At 38.9% G+C, this 26,816-nt stretch overlaps 1 protein-coding gene across 1 annotated transcript in view; it reads left to right on the plus strand.

Annotated features, from left to right (window-relative positions):
• The window catches only part of INPP4B (inositol polyphosphate-4-phosphatase type II B), a 620,782-nt gene that overhangs the window by 94,734 nt on the left and 499,232 nt on the right, over positions 1 to 26,816 (plus strand). The gene's annotated exons all lie outside the window — the stretch shown is intronic.

Genomic DNA, 26,816 nt, shown 5'->3' on the forward strand with positions numbered 1-26,816 from the left:
CTTATTGTTTCTGCCCAATGGACACTTCTCATTTTCCTCCATACTCATATGACCCTATTCTAACCCCCTTTGAGGGGGGTCTCATTCCACAATTCTACTAAGAAGCAGGTAGGATTTGGGACTAAGTTGAGAGCCCAAATTGCCTGTCTGACAGTACCTAAGCGAAACCATAGTTCACAGTAATTTTCTCTTCTTTTCATCCTGATCAGAATTGAAAGTTATTTTTAGCCAAATTAAGGATTAACAAGACTTTTATTAGGTGACAGTGGAAAGCTTAGGCATTCTCTAAGCTTGAAGCTTTCAACACTAGCTAAATGGTATTTAGGAAAACTATTTTGCTTTCATTAGATCAGCATTTCACTCACTCACTCATTCACTAATTCCACGAGCCTACATAGCGTGTATTTAATGAAGCTTGTCTGTTGGAAGTCAAGTCCATAGACTGTGATCATCCCTTTCCTTTTACCCTGGAAACTGTGCCATTAAAGGCAAAAGACAGTTATATAAATAAGCAAATCAAAAAGGAGCATGCTAGCTAAGTAGCATGTGCTGGTAATGAGGATATCAGAAGATTTCTAGATTTCTAGATTCAGATTGAAAGAGTCAGGGAAGAATGCATGAGGGGCAGAGGGGATTTGAATTCATCCCGGCATCTTTGAGACGTTCTTCCCTGGAGCTGGAGTGATGGCGCAGCGGCAGGGCATATGCCTTGCACACAGCTGACCTAAGACAGACTGTGGTTCAATCTCCGGCATCTCATATGATCCCTCAAGCCAAGAGAGATTTCTGAGCCCATAGCCAGGAGTAACCCCTGAACGTCAATGTGGCCCCAAAACAAAAAACAAACAAACAAGAAAAGAGAAGTTTTTCCATTATCCTATTGGCAATGTTCTGTCACCATAGACTACATTAAAGGGACATGAGAGCATATCAGAGGAACCTCTCACTCTGGTGTCAAGGGACTATGTCCAGCCAGGGAAAAGTAGAGAGTAACATAGACACTATCATGTCAGGAGGTTCATATGAAAGAGAGGGGGAAAAAAACAACATTATTCCAAAGAAGCAGAAAGCATCACAGACTGTAGAGATGAGGGAGAGCAGATTTGAATTAAATCTAAAGCAGATTAAAGGCTTAGACAAATTCTAGTACAGGAAACAGAGAGTTAGGAAGACTCAAAAATATTCTAGGTTTGGAATATCAGAAATAATAGAAGTTCCAGAGAGGAAGGAATCCAGCTCTCCAGAGGAAGTTGGGTCACAGTAGGAAGACTGATTCTACTGGAGAAGAGAGGTTAGCTTTAAACAGCCAGGGCCGAGGTTGTACATGGATGAGTCTAGAGTTTGTAAGATTGTCCATGTCATGTTAAGGCATGTGGTGCTATATGGAAGTACCAGCACAAGTTAAGCAGTTGAGTTTTGACATTTAGCTTGGATATGTTTTACATGGGAACATGATCTACTCATGTCTCTGAACTTGACTAACCTGTTCAGTAGGAGAAAGAACATTTCTTTTTCTGGTTATTTCAACCCATCAAGGAAGTGAGAGGTACTGAGCAGAATTTCAGAGATTTGTGTGCTTGAAATACAGGAGTTTATAGAACCAAGTGAATTCAATAACAGAGTAATCGTCAAAGACAGAAAAGAAACTGGAAAAATATGAGAAAATGAAGGGAACCAACTACGGCAATCCAGGAAAATGAAATCTGCACCATAAAGTGACTGAAGCAACAAGGCAGAACTGAAGGATCCAGAAAATGAGTAAACATTTTAGAATGTCTTGCTTTAGGTTGTCTTTGGTACAAACAAGAAAGGTTGCATTCATTTTTTCATTATTCAGTAAGTAAATATTTATGGAATGCCTTCTCTATATCAGAAACTATTAAGTACTATTTATTTGTATGGCTCTTAAAATGCCACTTATCTAAAATATAAAGCTACTTTCTTTGGCTAGCTCTTGATCTATTTACTTTTGGAATTATCTAATTGAACATTTGTCATCATTCTCTTGCCCAAACTCTTCAGAGAATCATTTTATTTATTCTGTGACTGAAAAGGAAAGTTACTTTTCCACTTGTCTGATGTTTCAAGCTCTGTCAAGATATAGAATAGTATCTCTTTGCTTAATGCAGTAATTTATAAAATTCCAAGCAGACATGATACAAAATAATATTGTTATTTTTTAATTTAAGTTTTCGTATTGTCACAGGGAAATTGCAGTTATACATGATTGTCTTTCAGGCACACAATGTTTCAGCACCAATCTCATTCCCAGTGATCATAGACCATTAAACTTCACCAATACCCCCACCTTCTCGTTTTTTGTTGTTTGGCTACACCCTGCCACACTCAAGAAATAGCTCCTGGCTCTACATTCAGAAATTACCCTTGGCAGGCTTAGAGGACCATATGGGATGCTGGGAATCAAACCTAGGTTGGCTGTATGCAAGGCAAATGCTCTATCTGATGTTCAATCACTCCTGCCCCATAAGTACTTCTCTTATTCTTCATTTTCTTCCCATCCACTCATCTGCTTCTAGAATAGAAAGTCCCAACGATTGTTAGGCATTTATGATTACATTAATTGTTACTGGCTTGTTTTAAACATAGCTGTTATAATCCCTTCCAAGCAGACAATAATAATCTGATTTGTTTTGCATAAACAAGTCAAATACATTGAGAATATTCTGCCTGGTGGGATGAATCAGTGTGTGCAATCAACATAAGAAGTCAGGATGAGGAAGAGAAGAAAGAAGCAAAGAAGGTGGGAGCTGGGTGAATTTTCTAAGTGGACCACAGGCTTCTGAGGGCAGTGCCCAGGTCCTTTCCTCACTATAGCTTCCACCTCTTGCTTTTTTCTCCCACTTCCAGCAGACTGTAAGGCAGTGAGGACTCCTAGAAATATCTGGTTGTCAGAACAGAGCATGTGCAAAAAACATGGAAGTTAGGTAGAAGACAAGAGAACCATGCTAAGGAGCTATTTTAGAGTATGAGAGAGAATGTGATGAGGGCTTTTTTTTTTGTTAAGGTTGGAAGAGTGTCAGTCTTCCATTGGGAACTCTGGGAGAAAGGTGGAGAGGAGCTATTTCAGGAGAGAAATGAAAAATGAGAAAGGAGAGGGATGTATATTTCAGAGTTGGAGAGATGGCAGAAAGGGTAGGACACTGGCCTTACATGTGACTGACCCAGGTTTAGCTCCTGGTATGTTTTGGTTCCATGAGCACACCAGGAGTGACCCTTGACAAGGAGCCAGGAGTGATCCCTGAGCACTGCAGAGCATGGTTCAAAAACAAACCAAAAAAGGGATGTACAATCCAGGAGGCTACATGTACCACCAAGGTGAAAGCAGTGATTAAGAGTTCTCTAAGTCTAAAATAATTGATGGTTAACTTAGCTTTTTTTATTCTCTGAAGTAGAATATAAAATTACCTCAGCATAGAGCATCCCCTGGCTGCGAGGTCAAAATTTATTCACATTCAGCCTTCATGGAATTTAAGAGCCACTGTAGGAGATTTAGCCTTCCTCCAACCCTTCAAACAAGCACAGAACAATTTTTACCAAACCTTAGGTTTTTCATTTCATTACAAAGTAATAGGGCTAACATTTCTTAAACTTCCCTCAAATTAGAATACTTTAAGAACTGTTAGCTCTATTATTTTGTAATGAAAAAATTCACAATAAAATATTAGTTAATTTTAATAATGTGCTGAAAAATATTAGTGAATATAGGAACACATGTAATGAGGACTCTAAATTAATTTTCAAATGAGTATTCAGGGATTATTAAAGAGAGAAGTCTGGGGCTCCTGGGATATGTTTGTTTAGCAAGAGGACATAGTTTAATGTCATTGAAATTTTTTTCTAGTCTTTAATAAACATTGAAAGTAATATGGCTCTTTAGTATATAATGTAGTATATAAAGCACATATATATGTAAAATATATATTTTATATATTAGGGACACCCAAGTTAATGTTTTACTTGGTCTTACAGTTCTTACTTTTTCTTACAATTATTTTGACAGTGAAAGATTCTTATTAATTCTTGTATTTAGTTACTTACCCCAAACCAATACATAATTTAGAATAGGGGAAAGAAAATTGATGCAAATTTTACTTTTCTAATTATGCAATTTATTTACACAGAATGTTCATGCATGAGAAAATGACATTTGTTAATTTATCTTCATACAAAATATGGTATGTACTCATAAGCATACATATATATCTTAGTCATCTAATCATTTTCTTCATCAGACCTGTATAAAAGAATCTTTTATCATTTAAGTCAAACTATTTGGGGGGGCACATCTGGCAGTACTAAGGGATTACTCCTGGATCTTCACTCAGTGTTCATTCCTGGCAGTATTCAGGGGATTATATAAATGACAGGAATTGAACTCATGTCAGCCGTATGCCCTATCTGCTGTACTATCACTCTGACCCCCAAGTCAATCTATATTTTATACAAAAGATTTTCAGGAAAGAAATCACGTATTTAATGAATGACAGAATACCAAAGTGTGATTTGTGATATCAGTGCAGAAATGGATATGGAAATCTATCTTTTTAGGATATAGTACTCTTTGGTTAAGAGTTACCTACATTTTAGAGACTTTTAAAAATTAGGAGGAGATATTTGGCAGTATTCAGGGCTTATTCAAGGCTCTGAGCTCAAGTGTCTGATCTGACAGTGCCTGGGGGCACCATATGAGTGCTGGGAATAATACTGGGTTTAACTACTCATAAGGCAAACACTTTAACACCTGAACTGTCTCTCCAGCTTTTAGACAGTCACTGTGGCAGAGAAAGGAAGTTATTATCTACCCAACTGTTGGTTAGGGTAGTCGAATCCTGTCAGAGACTGCTTGAATTCCACTCCAACTTCCCCCTTAGCTTCTCTCATCTGTGAAATGGTCATGATGGCAGTGCTCTCCTAGTGAGATGGTCTGTTGAATGTTTAGTGTTTTCAGAAACTTAGAACTGCACTTTGTCAATAAACCAAATAAGTAAATCTCTCCTCACTGGACTGGTCATATATTAAAACAAGAAGAGGAAGATGTGCAAACCAATAGAAAGCCATGTTTATTTGTACTGTAAGTACTTTTATAATCTCAGTTACTGTTTATTTTTCCTAAAATTAAGATTGTTTTATAGTTATTTGATGCTAAATCATCTCAGAAACTTGTTTCTACTTTATTTTCTCTTTTATTTTTTATTTTAGGGCAGCACTGGGTGGGGGCACAGGTGTATCTGGGGACTCTGAGCTTGCACCCAGGGTGCAAAACATGGGAGACCATGTTCTACTGGGGATGAACCAAAGACCTCCTTTTGCAGAGACTGCACTCAGTCCTCTGAACTCCCTCTCCAAGCCTTTCTCTTTTGAGGGTGGAGAGGGGATTTAGGGAGCTTGCTATATTTTATAAAACCTGAATATGGCAGATGGTTTACAGAGCAACCTAAGGACTTTTTTCTGATTATGTTCTCATCCAGAAAGCTGCTCTACTACTATGGGGATAAATGGTTATGGCTTTGCTATGAAATTGATATTGTCTCTTCCAGAAGGCTATAGAACTGAACAAATACTGGCCAGAAGTAGCCTCCTGCTTTTCCAAATGGAAGGTCAAAATTGAGATAAAAGATGACTATTTTTTTTGCTCCTTGCTGCTCAGTGATCATCAGATTTTATAATGACAGAGAGGGAAAGACTGTATATGTAATGTCATGTAATGCAAAAACAAAATAGAACAGACAAAATCCTTCCCTTTTTTCCTATAAACAGACCAAACATTAAGGTCATTAACTTGCTCTCTCATTCATCAAAATAATTTTTAGTGAACATTACATCATTTAATGTTAAAATTCTACTTTCCCCCAAGATACATTAGAGAGGTTCAAGATTATTAACCTATAGGTCTTAATAATCCTTCTGCAATTACATAGTAATTTGTTCCATATGTCTATAATAATGTTTCTCAGCTACTGGATTATCACTTACTGAGAAGTTCAGAAATACCTGTTTAATTTTTTTCTAACAGAAGAAATTCTGCCTCAGTCCCGAGTAGTACTGAATTAAATAGTGAAATTCATCTTATTGAATAATATAATCTTCAGTCACCCTTAAATTTATCTCCAACTCTCTAATAAGATTATTTATATATCCCTTCTGATCTGAGAATACCAGTGATAGAGGGGAGGGAAATCCATTGTTTTTGAGACTTGTGACTTTTTGGAAAAATGCATTAAGTTTCAGCTTTTCTTGACCATCGTAAGACACTCAGAACTTGACATGATACTAAGAAAAGAAAAAAATGATGGTAATAGTAGCAAAGACCAGCATCACTGTCTCCACTGAGCTCTTGAACACATTCCTAAATCTCATTTTTAATGAAGGGAATCTGGAAGAGTTCCTGCAAGCAAGCCCATCTCTGGTGTTTCCAACCTTTGGACGCTGCAGACTTTGGATCTTGGTGAATCAACAGAAAAGAAGGTTCAGATTTGATCAAATAAGGTTAGGTTGGAACCAACTGGAAAATGAAAGAAACAACTTGAGAGAAATAACTCCTGATAAGATCAGACTATATCTTCTTCCTGTGATATAGAATTCTACCCGTCAGCAACCAGAAAAAAAGAGAAAAGAAAAAGAATCACCACAATCAAACAAAAACCAGAGCATTGAAGGGGATTGACCAGCTCTGAGCTCACAGACTCTTCCTGTGTGTTTGGAATCAGAATACTCCACCAGGAGTTATGTTGTTCTCCAGCTTTCAACTCTAACTCACTCATTGCACAAAACATCTATTTTGAAAACAGGCCTGTTGCAGGGAAGCAGTGCCTACAGTAAATTTGTGTTTCCAAGAGGGAGAGAGTATGATTTGAGAGTCCCCGAATTAGATATGTTTTCTTTATTTCTTTTCAGGAGCATAAATAAATAAACAGCTATAATGAAAGCCCTTTCTTTGAGGATGTAATGAACTGTGCTTAGAGGAGGATTTAAGAATGTGATTACTTTGGCTGTGGTAATTTAAGACAACTACTGTGTTTATGTAAGGGATATGCTTTGTATGTTTACCCTACCCAATGTGTATATATTTACTTTGCCGCTATTATAGTGAAGAAGAAAATTTTGAGTGAAAATGAGCTTAGTGTTTATAGTGCACCATCATTTAACCTTTAATGTATCAGCTCAGATAAGAGATTTTATTTGGTTTATGCCACCTGTCTGCAGAGGATGGAGGGGGCAAGACCTCCCTTCCCCACAGGGGGGAAATTCTGGGAATGACTTACACTAAGTGACAAGAAACTTCCATGCATGGGACTGGAGCGGTGGTGCAAGTGGTAGGGCATTTGCCTTGCACACACTGACCTAGGATGGACTGTGGTTCGATCCCCTGTTGTCCCATATGGTCCCCCAAGCCAGGAGCAATTTCTGAGCGCATAGCCAGGAGTAACCCCTGAGCATCACTGGGTGTGGCCCCAAAGCCAAAAACAAACAAACAAAACCCAACTTCCATGCATTCTCATTTGGTCACAAGAAACTTCTGTGCATTCCCATTTCCTGCCTCTTCTTGTTATGGATTTAGTGAAGGAGCTCTGGCCCTCTTTGGGTTGACTTCCTGTGTAGTGTTACTGTACATGAATATAAATGTGATCAAAGTGTTATGTTCCCCTCCATATTTTATCATTTTTAATGAATTTTAATAGTTTTGTATTCAAGTGTGACTGTGCACTCAGGAAAGAATTGATGCCAAAGTTTGCACTTTTTTGACGTCTTTTGGAGAATTCCAGAGTGTCATTCATGATGGAAGCTGTTGATGTTTGTATAGTTGGTGGGTTTAAGTCTGGTTCTGGTTCTTTCCTTTATTGAATTAAGTTCTCAGGTTCAAACACCAGAACACTGAAGAGATGTGGGTCTGGAATTGGATGGCAATCTGGAAAATAATTCACATACACATACACACACATATCACATGGAGAGATAAAATGATTTTCAGGAGTTTTCACACATTTACCCTTAGCTCCTAGAAAGCCTCCAGCTCCAAGGAGATCCGGAAATGTAAGAGGTAACTTCCTCTCCATCAGAGTATTTAATCTAAAGAACATTGTCACACCTGGAGGTGGGGATCAGGTGGTCTCAACACCAAGCCAAGCTACATTCAAAGATGATTTCAATCAATAAGTAACAAGGTGTGTATACTGAGTGAGGTAGCAACAGATCGATCCTATTAATCCCACAGCCCTTTATAGCACCTTTATCAAGAGTATATTTCCTTCAAACTCATTTCTTAGTAGAAAATACAGTCATTTCTGCATGTCCTCTCTCTTTTGCAGACTGCAGATCGACACTCCTTGACCTGCTAGATATTCTCTAAGATATCCTGATGATGCCTCCAATGTCTATTCCAAACAGGGAGTTACCATACTCTCCTTTCACTGACATCCATTTCTGCCTGCATACCCAAGTGCCTAGACAAAGAGTTCAGGAGTCCTTTTTCCTCTTTTTCACCAACTCTTTTGCATTTTGTCACTGGAAAAGTCATTTTGATTGTTGTATTGTTTATTAATTCACTCTCCTCTTCTCTATTTCAATGGTCATTGCCTTAGTTCAGTTTATGAAGTCTGTGTGCCTATAATTAAGTCTATGAGTCCTGAGTCTTCTATTTTTCATTTCCACCCCTACTTTTTAAATCTTTTTTATTTTTTCCAGTCTTCCTCAGACCCAACTCTCCTGCTGTTTTTTTCTTTAAATATCTTTAAATGAATCTCTTAGTGAATTAAATTAAGGCCACACTGAAATTACCTTGCTCATGTACATGTGCACTGATGTGTCTCATACTTGGGCACTTGCCCTACTAATCAATACATTTTCTCTGATGTTATCTCATTTTTATGGTCTGGATTTGCTTTTTTTTTTTTTTGGACTGAGATATCAGGGATGGAGGTTGTGACCTTCACAGGCATTGAGTCAGAAGCATTTGATGTCATTTGTTCAATTACTGAAAGTGGTGACTTCGAGTACTCAGTGACTATGATGTCAGCCAGGTTTGTCCATGCCAAGCTGTCAAATTTCCTTGCACTTATAGAGGAAGAGACTTACAAGGAAGTGATCTGGAGAAACTTAGATATCTTGTTATTGATTATACCTTTCTCACACGTTTTAGCATCCCTTGATGGCTCTTACCCAATACAGTTGTTGCTGTGGGGATTGTAAATTATTACTTTTCCTTTTACATAATTTCTTTGCTTGTGTTTGTTTAGGGAGAGGTGTTTGGGTTGTAGCTATGGTACTCTAGGGCTACTCCCAGCACTGTGCTCACTGGTTACTCTAGATAAGCTTGGGGATCATGTGGTACCAGGGATACAGCTGGGATCAATTGAATGCAAGGCATGAAGCTTGGCACTATCTTTCTAGCCCTGAGTCACTCCTTAAAGTATAGATTTTAGGCAGAAATTCATAGTATGGAAACAAAAACATTTTCCCCTCTACTGGGATCACTTTTCTTTGATCTGGTTCTAGATAACATCTTGAGTTTTATTTCTTGCTTTTCCTAGACTAACTACTTCTATATTAATATCACTATCTTCACTTCCTCTGTAAGCTTTTATGTCTCATTCTCATGCTCCGGCTTAGAATGCAGCCAGTTTTATTCTGCTTAATTTGGTCATGTTTTGCAAATGCTGTATTTCTTTTTTTCTTATTTAAACAACTTTATTACATACATAAATGTGTTTGGGTTTAAGTCATGTAAAGAACACCACCCATCACCAGTGCAACATTCCCATTACCAATGTCCCAAATCTCCCTCCTCCCCACCCAACCCCCGCCTGTACTCTAGACAGGCTTTCTATTTCCCTCGTACATTCTCATTATTAGGATTGTTCAAAACGTAGTTATTTCTCTAACTAAACTCATACCTGTTTGTGGTGAGCTTCAGCCCACTCCCAAGAGGTTCAGGCGACAGGACAGGAGACAGACACACACAGGCAGCACTCACAATTTCTCATGGTTGGGCCCCACAGGGCATGCATAGTTTCGTACATTTTTCCAGCCTGACGTTACAAACAGGGGACCTGACTTCTGCAAATTACTGCTTATAGCCGGTTTTCACCTTATGAAGCAGTTCCTTGGTGTGCCCGCCCTTGAATGAGCCTCTAGGAGAGCAAGATTTCTGGAGCCTCTTTTTGGCCCACTCCCAAGAGGTTCAAGTGACAGGACAGGAGACAGACAGACACAGGCAGCACTCACAATTTCTCACAGTCGGGCCCCACTGGGCAGGCATAGTTTCATAGATTTTCCCAGCCTGACGTCACTAACAGGGCAAATGCTGTATTTCTGATAAAGCCCTGCACCAGAAGAAAGACTCACCAATGACTCCAATGACTCAAATAATGGCTAGCAACTTCTTTCACAATCATCTAGTTTTAAATTAAGGTTTCTGTGGATTCTTTTTCAGCATAATGTTACTATTGCACTCAGTAGACCCCAAATACATAAACATGAAAAATTTATATAAATTTATATAAAGTGGGAAACCCAAAATTGTGTGTGATTGCTTTCTTGCAGTATTAACTTTTTGTGGTGGTTTGTATCCATTCCTGCAATATCTCTGGAGTGTTACCATTTCTTCCTAACCTATAGTGTGTGCTGTGGTTCTCACCCAGGGTCTCTCTTGCTCTGCCATGATCTTTCTTGGCCTTCCAAATATTCAGAAAACTTGAATGCACCATGGCCAGGCTTTGCCCACAGGCCTGGTATGTTGTTCATACTCAACCGAGTGTGGCTAATATGACCTCAGATAAATAGAATATTTGGATCTCTGAATGACTACCATAAACTTGGTGTCTTAAAATAACAGCATCTCATTTTGCTCATAACTCTGTGGGTGAATAATTTGGTTCTGGAATTTATTGTCCAGTTCTACTAAGGCCAATGAAACTATTTGCAGAAAAGTGTTCAGCTCTGTTTTTTGTTCTGGCTGATTATGTAATGGAGCAGTGTGTGTGTGTGTGTGTGTGTGTGTGTGTGTGTGTGTGTGTGTGTGTGTGTGTGTGTGTGTGTGGTGTCATGGTGCAGTGAGTCCTCATTACCAGTTGGAACAAGCCTGACAGGAACCTTGATGGGGGATTCTGATAAAAAGTAATGGAGCGGGCAGAAGTGGGATATGGCGGGGAGGGTTAGAGGTTCTTTGAGGCTTGGTCTCACTTTCAACTCTTTATGGCCCAATGTCCAGTTAGTGGCAGTGCAGAGAGACTTGATGAGAGATACTGGGAGTGGGAGCACCAAATTTTGAGTAGACCCAAAGAGTCTAATAGTGTATGGAATGAAGAATCGTCTCTTGTAATCAAACTGTAAACCCCATTCTAATCTCCTCTCTCTGTTCTCACCTTTTAAATTTTCTTATTTTATTTTAAATCATCCTATTGCCCATGCTGATGTTCCTCCTCCCTCCCCTCCCACACTCCATATCTTTCTCCTAATCTCCTAATTTCTTTTCAATTAGCCTGTTCTGGAGTGCCCTTTGCATCTTTGAGAACTTATGATAAGTAAATACCATTTAGTTATGTTCTTGGATTTGGTTAAGTCCTACATTCCCACAGACTCAGTAAGAACATGCTACCAAAGAAGCATTTTCCTGCCTGCTTTAATTTTTATTTTAATTTCATTCCTTCCCTCTCTCCTTCCTTTTTTCCCTTCCCTCCCTCCCTCCCTTCCCTCCCTCCCTCCCTCCCTCCCTCCCTCCCTCCCTCCCTCCCTCCCTCCCTCCCTCCCTCCCTCCTTCCTTCCTTCCTTCCTTCCTTCCTTCCTTCCTTCCTTCCTTCCTTCCTTCCTTCCTTCCTTCCTTCCTTCCTTCCTTCCTTCCTTTTTCCTCACTCATGAAAGGCATGCACTACATCATGGAACTACATCATAGCCTTCATGCTCAGCTTTAAAAATTACAGTATCCAGCTATTACTCTGTAGTGTAATCGTCCTATTTTTCTGTTTCAAAAGCAATACTCATCTTTCTGCCTCCTAGAGAGTCCTCCCTGATTTTAGACAGGGCAGAGGTAGTTTTTTTTTTAGATATAATTTTTATTTTAATTATAGTGGCTTACATATCGTTCACAGTAATATTCCAGGCACATATTTACATTGAATCAGGGGAATTCCCACCACCGAATTGTCCTCCCACAACCGCTCCCATCCTGCCTCCCATATCGTCCACTCTCCTCCCCAGGGGGTGCTAGAATGCATGGTCCCTTCTGTGTCTAATGTATTACTTAGTGGTCTTATAACTGTTTGGTCTTGGTGCTTCTATTACTGCCCCCTCTAATTGGGAGGCTGGACTAGAAAGTTCAAGTTATGTGGTTTTGTTTGAGGAAGAGAAAGGTAATATAATGGGGTTAAAATCGACTATGCCGAATAAAGAAAAAGTAAATATATAATTAAAAAATGGACAACTAATTCAATATCTACCCCAAAACAAAGAAATCGACAAAAACAAAGAAATCGACAAAAAAATTGATAAATAATAAAAAATAAAATAATTAAAATAAAAATTAAAAAAAAAGGATCATTTAGTGTCCCCCCCCCCCCCGTATAGGCACATTAATATTGGGGTCAAACGAAATGGGAATCCCCTTGGCCTAAGAGATACAGGGTTTCTCTACCCTTGGAATATATTGTCATGGGATTATCTGTAGACTGCTCTCACATTCATTTACTCTCCCCTTGGTGTTTTTGTGCTGTATGGAAGACTTCTGCTTCGATCTGGATGTTAAAAACAGACCTCTAAATCTAGAAGTCTCAGTCTGTGCACAGGTCAAAAAGTGGAACTTATGATGAAGACTTTCTTTGTGATTTTAGAAGTTCTGTTTCCTCGATGTCATTTTAATCTGTCTTCTGTGGTTAGTGGTCTTGGCCCTTGTGCTGAAATTCAGATAGAGCCTGGGATATCATCTTTCGTTATGTTTCCAGAAGACCCGTTCAGTTGCAATTGCCTCAGTCAGGACTCTGGAATTGGAGGTCATAATTGTTATGAGGATGTAGACCAAACCTTAGAATAGGGATTTCTTGTTGGTCCCAGAATACATACTGCCCAGTCATGGTTCTATCAGCCGGTCATCTGTAGATCCGTTCTTGGCTTTTGCACAGCCCATAGTGTGGTAAGTCTTCTGATTTTGTTTTATCATTGTTGGTAAGGTAGGATTTTGTCCATTTGTTCCCAATTTCCTCATTGTCAGTATATCATATTAGAACTGGCTCATGTTGGAGATCGAGTAGTATTCAGGATGTCCCAGATGGGCTTTGGTTCCTGTAGCTGTTGTGAAGAACTGTGTCGATTCTATGTCTGGGGTTCAGGATTCAAGTCTGGATGGTCGGTGTATAATTTTCTGGCGTCTAAGATGGATCCACATGACATATTTTCAAGGTGGGAGATTCCCCTGTATTATAAATAAGTATGAGTTCTTATCCCTAGTAGATAAGAGCTTGTTTATATACGTGGGATTCCCCCCTTTTTAGTGTGCCTTTGCAGGAAGAAATGGTGCTTCATTATATTGCCGGGTCATTTGGGGGTGAAAAGAACAAAAAAACAAGTCACACACTCAAAAAATGTTAGTTTTAATCATGTTCACTAACCTCTTTTCTAGCAGTTGAGAGATGCTTTGAGTTCTAATTTATGCTCTGAACCACTGTATGCATGATGACACTGAACTTCCCAGTCCCAATCTCCAGAGTTACTCAAGAACTTTATTCTCACAGATAACTTTGTTTTCTCACTAGACCTTAGATAGAGATGTAGTAATATCTAACATTTGAAAATAGTGAAACAAGAGAATGGCATCTGGTTTCTCTTGAGGAAGCATTTAAAGTTTCTACCACAGGGACATATTTTCCCTTACTGCCACTTTCATTTTACTATCATGAATTCTGCTTTCTTTATTTTTACTGAGGCACAGTGATTTAGAAAGTTATTCATGATTGAATTTCAGGTATTCAGTGATCCAATCCTAACCCCTTCACCAGTATCCATTTCCCTCCACCAACGTTCCCAATTTCCCTCCCATCACCTTTATGGCAGTATAGCAGGCACTATTTTTTGGTTTTTCTTTTAGGCACTGTGATTTACAATTACTGTTACTGATATGGCTTCCTGCATAACTTTTAACCATCTTCCAGCACTCCCTTCTCTTCCAGAATGATGATTTCATCTTTGTCTTGTGTTTCCTACCCCATAAGATCCCCCTTTACTCCTCAACACACCTACAAAGTAGCACATTTTCTACTGGAGACAAGTTCTCATGCTCTGTATTTCTATTATCCTTTGGCACTTATTATTCCCCACTGTGCTTCTTTGTATCCTGCATATGAGAGAGATTCATTCTGTGTTTGTCCCTCTCCCTCTGACTAACTTCTCTCAGCACGCTATTCTCCACATTCAACCATGTAGCAGAAAATTGCATGATTTCCTCTTTTTATGACGATCTACTCATGAATTCTGAATGAAACTATCCATGATCCTTTTCTCTTTCATGTCAAAGTGGGTCTATGTAAAATTTTGAAAAAATATGAGTTCTAAAAAACAGCCAACCAATCAGCACCAGAGTTCCTCTTCTTTTTGAACGCACATTGTCATCAATGCTTTCATGCTCTACATCTTCTTGAAGTTTGACATCCAAGCCTGTCATTCACCTAGGACAAAAAGCCATAAAATTTGCTTTGTGACCTGGACTCTATGGGATATAAGCGTGTGTTATAAAACCGAATGCATAAAGTTGCTGCTTTTTATATAGTCTGGCTCATGGAAAGATGGGATTTCTCTGCTTGTAATGAGAATTTGATGTGACTGGAAATTGAACAGAAGCATCTTTTTAGTGAAGGCGCCGAGCCTTCCAACAATCACTCAGTGGCAGAAGTTATTGTTTTTCACATTACTTTTCAGCTATAAACCACTCAGAGCCTCCTATGAAAATCCTTATCCTTGTAAAGCATCAAAGGGGTCTGGGGGAAAGCCTAGTAATTTTTTTCTTTATATCCACATAAAGTAAAATAATGCAGTTACAGTTTCCCACTCCCCTCTTTAAAGCTTAGTATATTTTTATTAATGTGAAATATCATTCTCTTCTCCCCAGATTTAAAATGTCCTCTGATGAAATCTCTTTCCTTTGTTTTTGTCCCTGTTATAAATTAAGTTAGGGCAAAAATAAAAATGAGAATTTTTAAAAATTCTAGATATGGAACTGGAGAGATAGTACATCATATAGGACACTTACCTTGGTTTGATACCTGATACTCTGTATGATCCCCAAAGTCTCACCAAGAGTGGTTCTTGAGCAGCACTGCCAGGCATGGCCTTCAAATAAAAAAAATTAGATATGTTCCTCGGGACTTTAATGTGCTTGAAATGGACATCTCTTCTTGTAGAAGGAGATGGTGTTCAAACTATTCCTTTTTTGCAGACCTTTTTTTTAAAAAAATTTACATTTAATTTATCTGTTCAAAATCTTTGTATTTTTCCCCATTGTCTGTTCATTTTCTTTGAGATTCTTTTCCAGTCTCTTCTGTTGTATGGAGTTATTATGCCTCTCATCTTTCAGCTGACTAATTCTGTCTTCAGCTGTTGTTACTCTACTGGAGAGGCTTTTCTTGGAGTTTTGCATTAACTCTACTGCATTTTCAGTCCCATTATTTCAGTTTGGAGTTTTCTGATTTCCATATTTGTGGTCTGTTCAGATCGATCTATGCTCCCTTTGAGTTCCATGAACATCTTCCATATCTCCACTCTAAACTCCCTTTCTGAGAAGTCAACCTGGTGGTTGGCATTTTCTAGCTCATCAGAGCTGCCATCCTCATACTCCACGCATGAAATTGTCCTTCGTTGTTTCCTCATTGTCACCCTTTAATGTCACCATTGCAATGGGGTTTGTATTATATAAGAAGTGCGGGATCACAAAGCAGCTTCAGGTGTGGCCCTCAAAAAAGTCTGCTGTAGCCAAGGCCAGGTAGGTGTCAAAGAGCAGTGGGCTGATTCACTCCTACCTTCAGTCAGAATCCGGAGAGCTCAGCTCTCTGTGTTCCTCTTGGATGGACCCATAGATCACTTAAATTTAATTTAAGATTATAGGTGAATCTTAGGCATGCCAAATTTCAATACCAACCCCACAACTATAGTCAACTTTCTTCCACCAGGATTCCATGCTTGACAGGTTCAGTCAAAGTTCAATGGTTGTAGTTTAGATATTATGTTTTTAGTGTTGTTGAGTCTCTGCTTTGGATATAGATCTATACTATTCTTCCACATCCATGGTCTATCCAAAGCCCCAAAATCTATTTCCCCATTATTTCCATTTCTCACCTTCTTCCTCCCTTGATTTTTCCCTATGTACCCACTAATCTCGACTCATCTCTTAGAATTGAAGTCCCGCAAATTTTTTCCTTTCTTCATTCACAAATCAAAAAATAATTTTCCTTTTGCTTTTCTGTTTACTGCATAAGTATTTGTAGAAATATGGTAAAATAAATGACTCATTTTTTCTAGTTATTTTTCTTTTTAAATAATAATTTATTTGTATAAGCACATTGGTTACAAACATGTTTGTAATAGTTTTTTTGTTGGGTTTTTTTTTTGTTGTTGTTTTTCGGGCCACACCCGTTTGGTGCTCAGGGGTTACTCCTGGCTAAGTACTCAGAAATTGCCCTAGCTTGGGGGGACCATATGGGACGCTGGAGGATCGAACTGCGGTCCTTCCTTGACTAGTGCTTGCAAGGCAGACACCTTACCTGTTTCGCCTCCTCACCGGCCCCTTTAATTGGGTTTTAGTCATAAAATGCACATTCCCTTCACCAGTGCAACTTTCTCGCCACCAATGTCCTCTCCCACCTCCCCCATCCCCTGCCTGTCTTCAAGACAGGCATTGTATTTCTATCTCCATTATTAGATGATACAACTATTTTTAAAATGATTAAAGGGCTGATGCACAGTGGCTAGAATGCTTTTATTGCACATAGCTGACCCGGGTTTGATCCCCAGCATCCCATATATTCTCACAAGCACTCCCAGTAATAATTCCTGAGCATTGCTGGGTGTGGCCCCCAGACACATATGAAATTCCTCATTTGCAATGCCATAAGGAAGCATGGATCTGCCAGATAAAGGCCAGTACCACATTTATGATTTCATGATTTCTATGTGGTATGTAAAGGTAAAAAAAATTGATGAACTAAATTAAAGTAAGTGTTTGGACTGTCAGACAAATCAGACGAAGTGGAGGTGGGGTGAGATGGGGAGAGAGATCTTAGGACTAAAGAGACACTGTGGTGAAGGGAGAAGTGATTTGAGTGTTGTATTTCTTTCTTTTTTTTTTTTTTTTCTTGGTTTTTGGGCCACACCAGTGATGTTCAGGGATTACTCCTGGCTATGCACTCAGAAATCACTCCTGACTTGGGGGTCCATATGGAACACCGAGGGATTGAACAGTGGTCCGTCCTGGGTTCGCGCATGCAAAGCTGTGCCATAGCTCCTTCCCCAAGTGTTGTATTTCTTACAGCAAACATGCATGCTGCTTTCCACAATGACAATGAAGCTCTGATTTACTTCAGTAGAAAACACAAGCTACAAACCGATTATTTAAGTCAACTAAGTATGTGAATTGATTTATACTTTGGAAGTATGTTGCTACCTCCAATCCCTTTTAAAGAAGTACTATGTTTTATTCTTTCCTGCAGGAGGAAAATTGGCCCTTTAGAAACCTCAGTGAGGCCAGACTATCTTAATTTCTATCTTTAGATGTTCTTATAGATCTGATAAAATATTTTAAGTTCTAGTCTGTAACTTTGTGGATCTTGCCATTATTGAGTTAATCTCTGAGCCCTTCTCTATTTTTCCTTAAGCTTTAGTATCACCTAAATACTTTTATTGGGAGTTTAAAATGATGCTTTGACAGTTTCTCTTTGTCAAATTATTATTAAAAATGTGATTATTTTTTATTATAGATGAATACTTCTATTTTTTTAATTTTTTATTTAAACAACTCTATTACATACATGATTGTGTTTGGGTTTCAGTCATGTAAAGAACACCACCCATCACCAGTGCAACATTACCATCACCAATGTCCCAAATCTCCCTCCTCCCCACCCAACCCCTGCCTGTACTCTAGACAGGCTTTCTATTTCCCTTGTACATTCTCATTATTAGGATAGTTCAAAACGTAGTTATTTCTCTAACTAAACTCATCACTGTTTGTGGTGAACTTCATGAGGTGAGCTGTAAATTCCAGCTCTTTTCTCTTTTGTGTCTGAAAATTATTACTGCAAGAATGTCTTTCATTTTTCTTAAAACCCATAGATGAATGAGACCATTTTGTGTCTTTCTCTCTCTCTCTGACTTATTTCAGTCAGCATAATAGATTCCATTTACATCCATGTATAGGAAAATTTCATGACTTCATCTCTCCTGACAGCTGCATAATATTCCATTGTGTATATGTACCACAGTTTATTTAGCCATTCTTCTGTTGAAGGGTATCTTGGCTGTTTCCAGAGTCTTGCTATGGTAAATAGTACTGCAATGAATATAGGTGTAAGGAAGGAATTTTTGTATTGTATTTTTGTGTTCCTAGGGTATATTCCTAGGAGTGGTATAGCTGGGTCGTATGGGAGCTCGATTTCCAGTTTTTGGAGGAATCTCCATATTGCTTTCCATAAAGGTTGAACTAGATGGCATTCCCACCAGTAGTGGATAAGAGTTCCTTTCTCTCCACATCCCCGCCAACACTGTTTGTTCTCATTCTTTGTGATGTGTGCCAATCTCTGTGTTGTGAGGTGGTACCTCATAGTTGTTTTGATTTGCATCTCCCTGATGATTAGTGATGTGGAGCATTTTTTCATGTGTCTTTTCGCCATTTGTATTTCCTTAGCTTTTACCAAAATGCCAATCCAGCTTTACCAGTCCTTGTCGAACTGATGTTTAAGAACTCAACAGAAGTGATAATAAGGTTTTAGGATGAAGCATCTCAAATTTCACTTGTGCCCTCTACACTTGTGCTCTCAAATTTCTTTTTCTGGTTGACTTGGTATACTTGGAAAAGATGTAGAAAATCAGAGGCTATGTGCTTTCCATGTTGAGGCAAGGATCTTCTTCACTCTGGCCATCTCCATAGAGAAAGTCTTGCTGGGGAAGGCTGGCATCTTGGGAAACTGAAGGAGAGACAGTTTGTTTCCACTTGTTGCTCCTCATCTGAGGCTGGGCTAAGAGATCAACCAAGTTCCAGAGACTTCCATTCAGGCTGGTCACTTCCTGCAAATTGGAAATACAAAATGGAGTCACCCTAATCCCTGTCTGTACATGGTGGACTTTTGATGTGTACTGAAGCCACATTTATGAATTTGTTATAAACAAATAACCCATAACCTTTTTGTAAAACAGATAATTCAAAGAAAAATATCAAGTAATGTAGTGTAATCTCACAACTTTGTTTCTGATATTTAATGTATGGGGCAGAAGGTTAATTTTCTACACTGACTGGGGCTAATATGATCTTTGATATACATGAAAGCTGCTGAGAAAGTAAAGGATGAGAGTTCTTAACACAAAGAATATATTTTTATTCTTAAGTATGATAATAATAACCAAACATTTTCATTGGTGACTGTATAAAGAATATCCTTTATTCTTTACTATAGTCATTTCACAATATATGCATGTCAAGTAGTTTTGCAGTGTACCTTGAACTTGGACAGTGATGCTTGTTAACTATATATCAATAAAAATTGAAAAATTTATTCCTGAGAGTTTAATGCATTGTAATGCCAAGTCTAGATAAAAGCACATCATAATAAATATGTCTATTGAGCTTCCCAATTCTGTTTGTAAAGGGTTGTGATTGCAAGTTTAAGCAAAGACGTCAAAGTAGCTCCTTCAGAGTGAAAAATCACAATATTGATAAAAGCGATGCAGATGGTTTCACTAGTTGCAAGCCAGCTGCTGTCTGAAGACACAGAAAGTTTCTTTTAACCGGACATTTTTCTAGTTTATGTTTCTGACTATGAAATATGATGAGACATGAAAGTCAGAGATAAATGCTCTGCTTAATATTTTGCTTCATTAAATACTGGGTAGATATTAAAATAAAATTTCAACATAAAACAATAGCTGAAGAGCGAAATAAAACTGGGATGGTGCATCTACTGTCTGGTACCTCAGAATCTCTGTACCATCATCATGTAGTGCCCTTCCATCACGTGAGCTGAACTCACACACCTTCCTTTTTGCCAGACTTGTGGCAGAGTTCTCTTTGTTGTTGGCTAAGAATGAGAAGCTTTGGGTCCATTGCAAAGACATTAGCTCCAGCATTATTACTATCATGACAATGCAAGAATTGAGAGTTGCATGGACTGAATTTAGGGACCTGGTGTTCTTTGGGTGTTTTGGGTCAATTGGAAAAGTCACTCTTCTCAGCCTCTGTAAATTGCTGGGCTCGTCAGCCTCTTCCAGCTAATCATCAGTAATGTGGGAGGGACTGGTATTAACTTGAGGGCCAGAAACATACAACTCTCCTTTAGGATCTTGAAATTTCCCTGATGAAGAAGTTTCCATATATGGAGACTTATCTTAGTTACAGTTTTCTAGTTTCTCTACAGAACTCATCTTCCTCAACTCCAACTCAGCACCATTGACTTAGCACCAATGAGGAGACAACAGTATTAGTTTGATCTTCTGTGGTAAAGAGGACAGTTTGTCTTTTAAACCTCCACACACACAAATCCCTCTCTAATGTCTTAGAAATTTCAGATTGGCATAAAGAAATATTTCTTAAAAACTTTCATCTTGTTTCAGAGCACTAATATTTTATATTTAGGTACTCTTTGTTATTCAAACTGTTGACACTTTAAAAAAGCTATTTACCATGGCCTGCAAACCAGAGGCAGAAATACACAAGATGGAATCCAGGGCACCAGAACTCATCTTGTGCTGTTGGATGCCAAAGAAAGACTGCATGCTTGTCAAGCATCCATGAAGCAATAAATACCCATTCCTAGAAATGCCATCTCCACTTTTTTTTTATAGTTTTCTGACTATAACATGTCATAAAACACATCCTAGCTTGTGATATTACTCATTAATTGCTTCTACACTTTTTCTATGTGCCAAGCATATGGTTTAGAAATATATCTATACGTACTAACCACCTTATCTTTTATGTATGTACCTCAATTCAAGCTGACAAGATAAGGACTATTGTCCTTGTAGACCTGTATCTAAAGAGGCTGGGATGTGGCATCAAATATTTGAGCTGCAGGGACCCAAGCTGAGAGGGACCTGTGTTATTTAGTTATAACTCAGTTAGACTGAGCTTTTGAAAAAGCATCGCCAGGTTGTCTTAAAGTGTAGCTTTGAGATTCTTGCTCTTCTAGTAAATTAGAGCCTCAATCATTGTTTGCCTTGAACAAATACTTCAAAGCACAAAAGACTAGAGACCAAATTTAAGTTCTTCAAGTCACATTAAAAAAAATTCTGACATGCACACACATAAACATAAAATTTTTATTATAGAAGTGAAAGATCAAGAAAGATCAAAGTTTAAAAAGCATTTTATTCTGGGGACAGAGGGATAACACAGCAGTAGGGCATTTGCCTCACACACAGCCAACACAGGACAGACCTCGATTCAAGTCCCTGCATCCCTTATGGTCCCCCAAACCTGCCAGGAGTGACTTCTGAGTGCAGAGGTTGGAGTAACCGCTAAGCACCCTCGGGTGTGACCCCCAAACAAAACAAAACAAAAAAGGGACTTTATCCTGAGTAAATTCCCTCTTTTTAGGGAAGTTTAACTCTCTCACCCCAAAGGAATGGAGAGAAAGAATGAGGCATGGCTGCCCCCTTGAGTCACTCCTCTTCTAGGCCCTCTCAGATCCGGGTTTGCTCATTTGGAGTTCACAGACCTTAATTATGTCCCACACCGCATGAATCATCCTGTCTGCTCCTATAGAGAGGCCAATTTATCTTCAGATGATGCAGAAAAATTCAACCTTGTCCTCATAGAAATGGCTGAGGAAGAGATTAGTAGATCCCTCAGCCCACCATAGTAAGAGAAGAGACCAGAGCCTAACCCAGTCCACTGCAGGGGGCTTGGGCTCTCTACTCTGTCACCTTAGTTGGAGCATTGGCATGACCCTAAGGAGCCTGAGACAAGTCAATTGTCCCCTATGGTCCTCAGGCATCTTATACTTTAAACAAAAGTGGATTCTAGAAACGAAGAATGTACTATCATGCTGGAACAAACTCAAAGGCAGCTAGGATTTTTTGTACCATCACCTCTCTTCCTGCTCTGATGGCCTGTTGCTGTATCAGTTTATTGACACAGGAATCAGAGCATAAGGCTGGAATTAAGCTGTTCTGAACCTCAGAAGCTCCAGGACAAATCCAAAGCTTTACCAGGAAGAGGCCAACTCAGATTTCTAACCCCCTGTAGATAGCTTGCCTGCACAACAAGACCTATTATCCCAAGTTAAGTCCGTCAAGTTAGTCACTCAGAGTCCCGTGACACCTATATTTAATCATCCCAGGCTTGTGTTAATAAGCCAGGTTCAAGTTAAAATATGTAGAAAAGACTGTCAAGAAGTAGGCACCCTTCTGTCCTTCCATGGTATTTATTTTCAAGTGTTACTTTTCCAGTGTTTACTGGACTGAATCAACATCTGGGTCATTCAAATCTGCCTAAGTTCCCGTTCCAGGACCTTCTTGTCTTTTTTGATTTCTTCCTACATATGATTTGATCCATGCATTGAGGTCCAGTTTTAACATCTCCTGCATCCTCCAGGTTGGGACTTTCAGGTATCACTCTCTGAAGGCCACAAGCTTCCTGCTGCTGTGGCATAATGGATAATTGTTCACAGAGTCAGAGCACAGGGAGAAATGAGCCACACAACTTGAGGAGGTGGCTATAGAACCTCACAGAGAGAAGAGAGAAAGTGATTTAACATCAAACCAAATAGGCAGAAGAATCGACCGGAACTTGCCATTTGGGATCAGTAAAAGGTCTCTAGAGAAAATAGAAGACCAAGAATAGGTGACTGTCACAGTTCCTTAATTTAATCCTCTTACTTCTCTCATGATATTAGTGTCCGCATCTGTAATTGAAGAAGAGGGACAAGCTCTCTAGTCCTGTTTAGTTCTGACATTCTGTAGTTCTAAGGACAATAGTGAGTATACATTTCTAGGGCCTCATAGACATAATTTTATTACAGTTCAGTGCAGTAATTAATATTCACAATGATGACTCCAAATCAGCAAGGAAAAAGACATTATTCCCAATGTCCTTTTAAGAAAGGCCCCATAAAATTGAATACATATAGAATGATTTTCTGTCAGAATGTTAAGTGGATAAAGGATATCTGGTTTGGATACTTAGAAAGGTAATGCCTCTCTTATGCTAAAAACACACCATATAGAATGATGAACATTTCCAGGATTCTGTTTAATGTGCTTTAGTGCATCTATAAAGCATTTGATCATGTTAAAATGTTTACCAATATCATAAAAATTTATAATAAAGGATAAAAATAAAACATTCCAAATGGACTATTAGATCAGCATTTGGTGATGGGAATATTATTTTCAGATATTTGAAATATTTCAGATATTTATATATGTATATGGTTTGTGATCATACCTGGTGGTGCTTGGGGAGTTACTCCTGACTCTGAACTCAGGTGCACTCCTGGTGGTACTTAGGAGACTTTGTGGAATGCTGGGAATCAAACCCAGATCAGCTGTGTGCCAGGCAAATGCCCTTCCTGATATCCTATTACTCCAGCCCCTAAGTATTAATATATTAACACTTATTGAATTGTTTATCTTCTATTAAATGAAACGATGAATGTTGGACTTTTCTGTGATCTTACTACTTAGATTTCAGAGTAGACTTTTCCACTAACTTTTAATTTTTTTCTTTCTCTCTTTGGATATTTATGTTATTAAAATCCTTTACCTATGGCTCCATTCCTGATAGGAAGAGCTTAAGATGTTTAAGCTCCAGGCTTGCCATCTGCCAGAGATTCATAGTCTGTTTCCTCTCTTAGCTGTGACCTCTGTTAATAGCAGCCCTTGGCTTCTTTCTCCCTCTAAGCACACCAAAAGAAGGACATGTTGGCATTCTCTTATTCCTTAAGCTTTCAGGCTCTCACATAAAATATGTTGGTTTGAAAGGCATGAAGTTGTGTTGGCTGTTAACTAAGCACTGCAGAATCAATGATTTCTTATGGATTCCCACAAGATTTTATTATCAGAGACAAAATATTATCAGAAACAAAAGAGCAATTTTAAGTTGTTCCCCACATCCATTTTCCACAGATACAAAAATATGACATGAGAGAAAGAAGTCATCATGTCAGTCTAGATAGAATTTTTTTTTTCAAAAAAAGACGAAAGCAATATTTTCTTACCAGCCAGGCTTGTAACCTCACTCAACATTCTGTCCCACTGTAGCTTCATGAATTTCAGGTTTTCTGTATAGAAGGCAAAGTACAAATTCAATGACCTCTTATGCATATCCATAATTCTCATAGCCCATTTGGAATCTGTGATCTCTGCGTTGCTAGTGATTCACAGAGGAAGTTCTCTTTTCTTGGGATCTAAATTGCTAAATAGTTTACAAAAAATTAGTGCAGAATGTTGGTTCCACTAATAATTGATGTGAACCTATGACACAGATAATTCTGCAAGGACTTGGGAGGCTCAGAAGCTAAGGCTTGATGTGTGCTCCCTATTTTCTCAAATTATTTAGTAAACCTACTATTCTTAAAAATCTCTGAAATAGGGGCTGGAGAGATAGCATGGAGGTATTTGCCTTGCATGCAGAAGGATGGTGGTTCGAATCCAGGTATCTCATATGGTCCCTCAAGCCTGTCAGGAGTGATTTCTGAGTGTAGAGCCAGGAGTAATCTCTGAGTGCTACTGGGTGTGATCCAAAAACCAAAAAAAAAAAAAAAAAAAAATCTCTGAAATACTATTTATGAAGTATTGAGCATAAGTGTCCTGAATTTACAGAAATAATAACCACTTTTCTAATTTACTATCCTGTTTATTATGGTTAAAAAACATAAGGTCAAAAATTATGAAAGAGGGCCCAGAGAGATAGCACAGTGGCGTTTGTCTTGCAAGCAGCCGATCCAGGACCAAAGGTGGTTGGTTCGAATCCCGGTGTCCCATATGGTCCCCCGTGCCTGCCAGGAGCTATTTCTGAGCAGACAGCCAGGAGTAACCCCTGAGCACCGCCAGGTGAGGCCCAAAAACCAAAAAAAAAAAAAATAATTATGAAAGAATATAATCATGGGAGATAAAGAGTATGTTGTATACTGCTGTACAATGAAAGGTATTCAAAATATTATTTTTAACAATGTTGAATGAAACAAATGTCAAAATATTAAGTGAATCAAAATAAACTAGGTAAAACAATTTACAATACAAGTTTAAGTTTGACAACAGAGCATAGCATTTTACTAGTGTTTTAATCTGAATGAAGAAACTATGTGCTGACCCTGTTGGCTGGCAATGGTCCAAATCTCTCCTCCTGGTATATCTGGAACTGAAGATGTTCCCTGCAGCTAATGACCAGGGAAGAAACATCCCAGGCTGATGACCAAAGATACTTTATTCCATTCTAACAATGCTTGTATAAGACAAGAGGAACTGGGATACTTGCATGGCGGCAGGGCCCAGGACATCAGAGATGGAAAACAAGAGAAGGAAGGCACAGGGAAAAATTGACATAAACATTTGAGATTAGGAATATTTGGGAACAACATAATGGGTCATAAAAGTCATCTCATTACTCTTGACCAGAGTTCTCTGTGAGTGAGGAGGGATGGCCCAGAGTCAAGCCTGTGAGAGATCTCTAAATATGGGGATATAGTGGCCCTCTTCATGCTGTCTTTCCCTATCTCTGGACCCATGTTTCCAAGACTTCTGCCTTAAGGACAAACCCCATAGCAGTGACTCTACAGGAGCCCTCATAACAATTGTTCTATGGGGGTTCTGTCTACCAGATGGTTTGGGAACAGAATCTCAGAGGGGATCCAAAAGGTTATTGGTAGTATTTATCTGTAATGTATTTATTTAGATCATGTTTTAATTGAAGTCATATTGCACTATAGCATCAATTTTAGGTGTGCTCTATATTCATTGCAGCGTTGTTTACAATAGCCAGACTCTGGAAACAGCCTAGATGCCCCTCTATAGATGAATGGTTAAAGAAATTATGGTACATATACAATGTGGTGTACCCCAAGACCCACCCATATCTGGGAGGAGTTTTGGGAACCGGATAATAGGTGTAACTACCTGCAAGACCTCCCATTTCTGGGAGGGGTCTGGAAAAGGATAGATAAACCTCTGAGCCAGGGGATTCGGGCCCTTTTGCCGTTTCTCTCTTGGCCCGGCTTGGCTTCCTGGCTTTTGGATCTTTGGGCCGCATGGAGCCCAAAGGGAAGATGGCTAACAGGAGATAAGATGCAGGGCTAGCAAAATATAGCTGAATGCTTAAAAGGTTGACATAGGCCACACACCTGTGGTGGCAAGGGCATGAATAAAGATGATTCTTCCTGAAGCCTGCGTGTGAGTGATTTCACCTGGGCCTGGAACTCGCCGGCTGCATGGAGGTTGCAGAGCCACGTGGGCTGGATAGCATCCTTCACCATCCAGCCCCATCGTTATTTATTTAACACAACAATACACAATGGAATATTATGCAGCCATTAGAAGAGATGAAGTTATGAAATTTTCCTATGCATGGATGTATATGGAATCTATTATGCTGAGTGAAATAAGTCAGAGGGAGA

Source organism: Suncus etruscus, chromosome 3 (genome assembly GCF_024139225.1).
Source record: "Suncus etruscus isolate mSunEtr1 chromosome 3, mSunEtr1.pri.cur, whole genome shotgun sequence".
NCBI classification, from domain to species: domain Eukaryota; kingdom Metazoa; phylum Chordata; class Mammalia; order Eulipotyphla; family Soricidae; genus Suncus; species Suncus etruscus.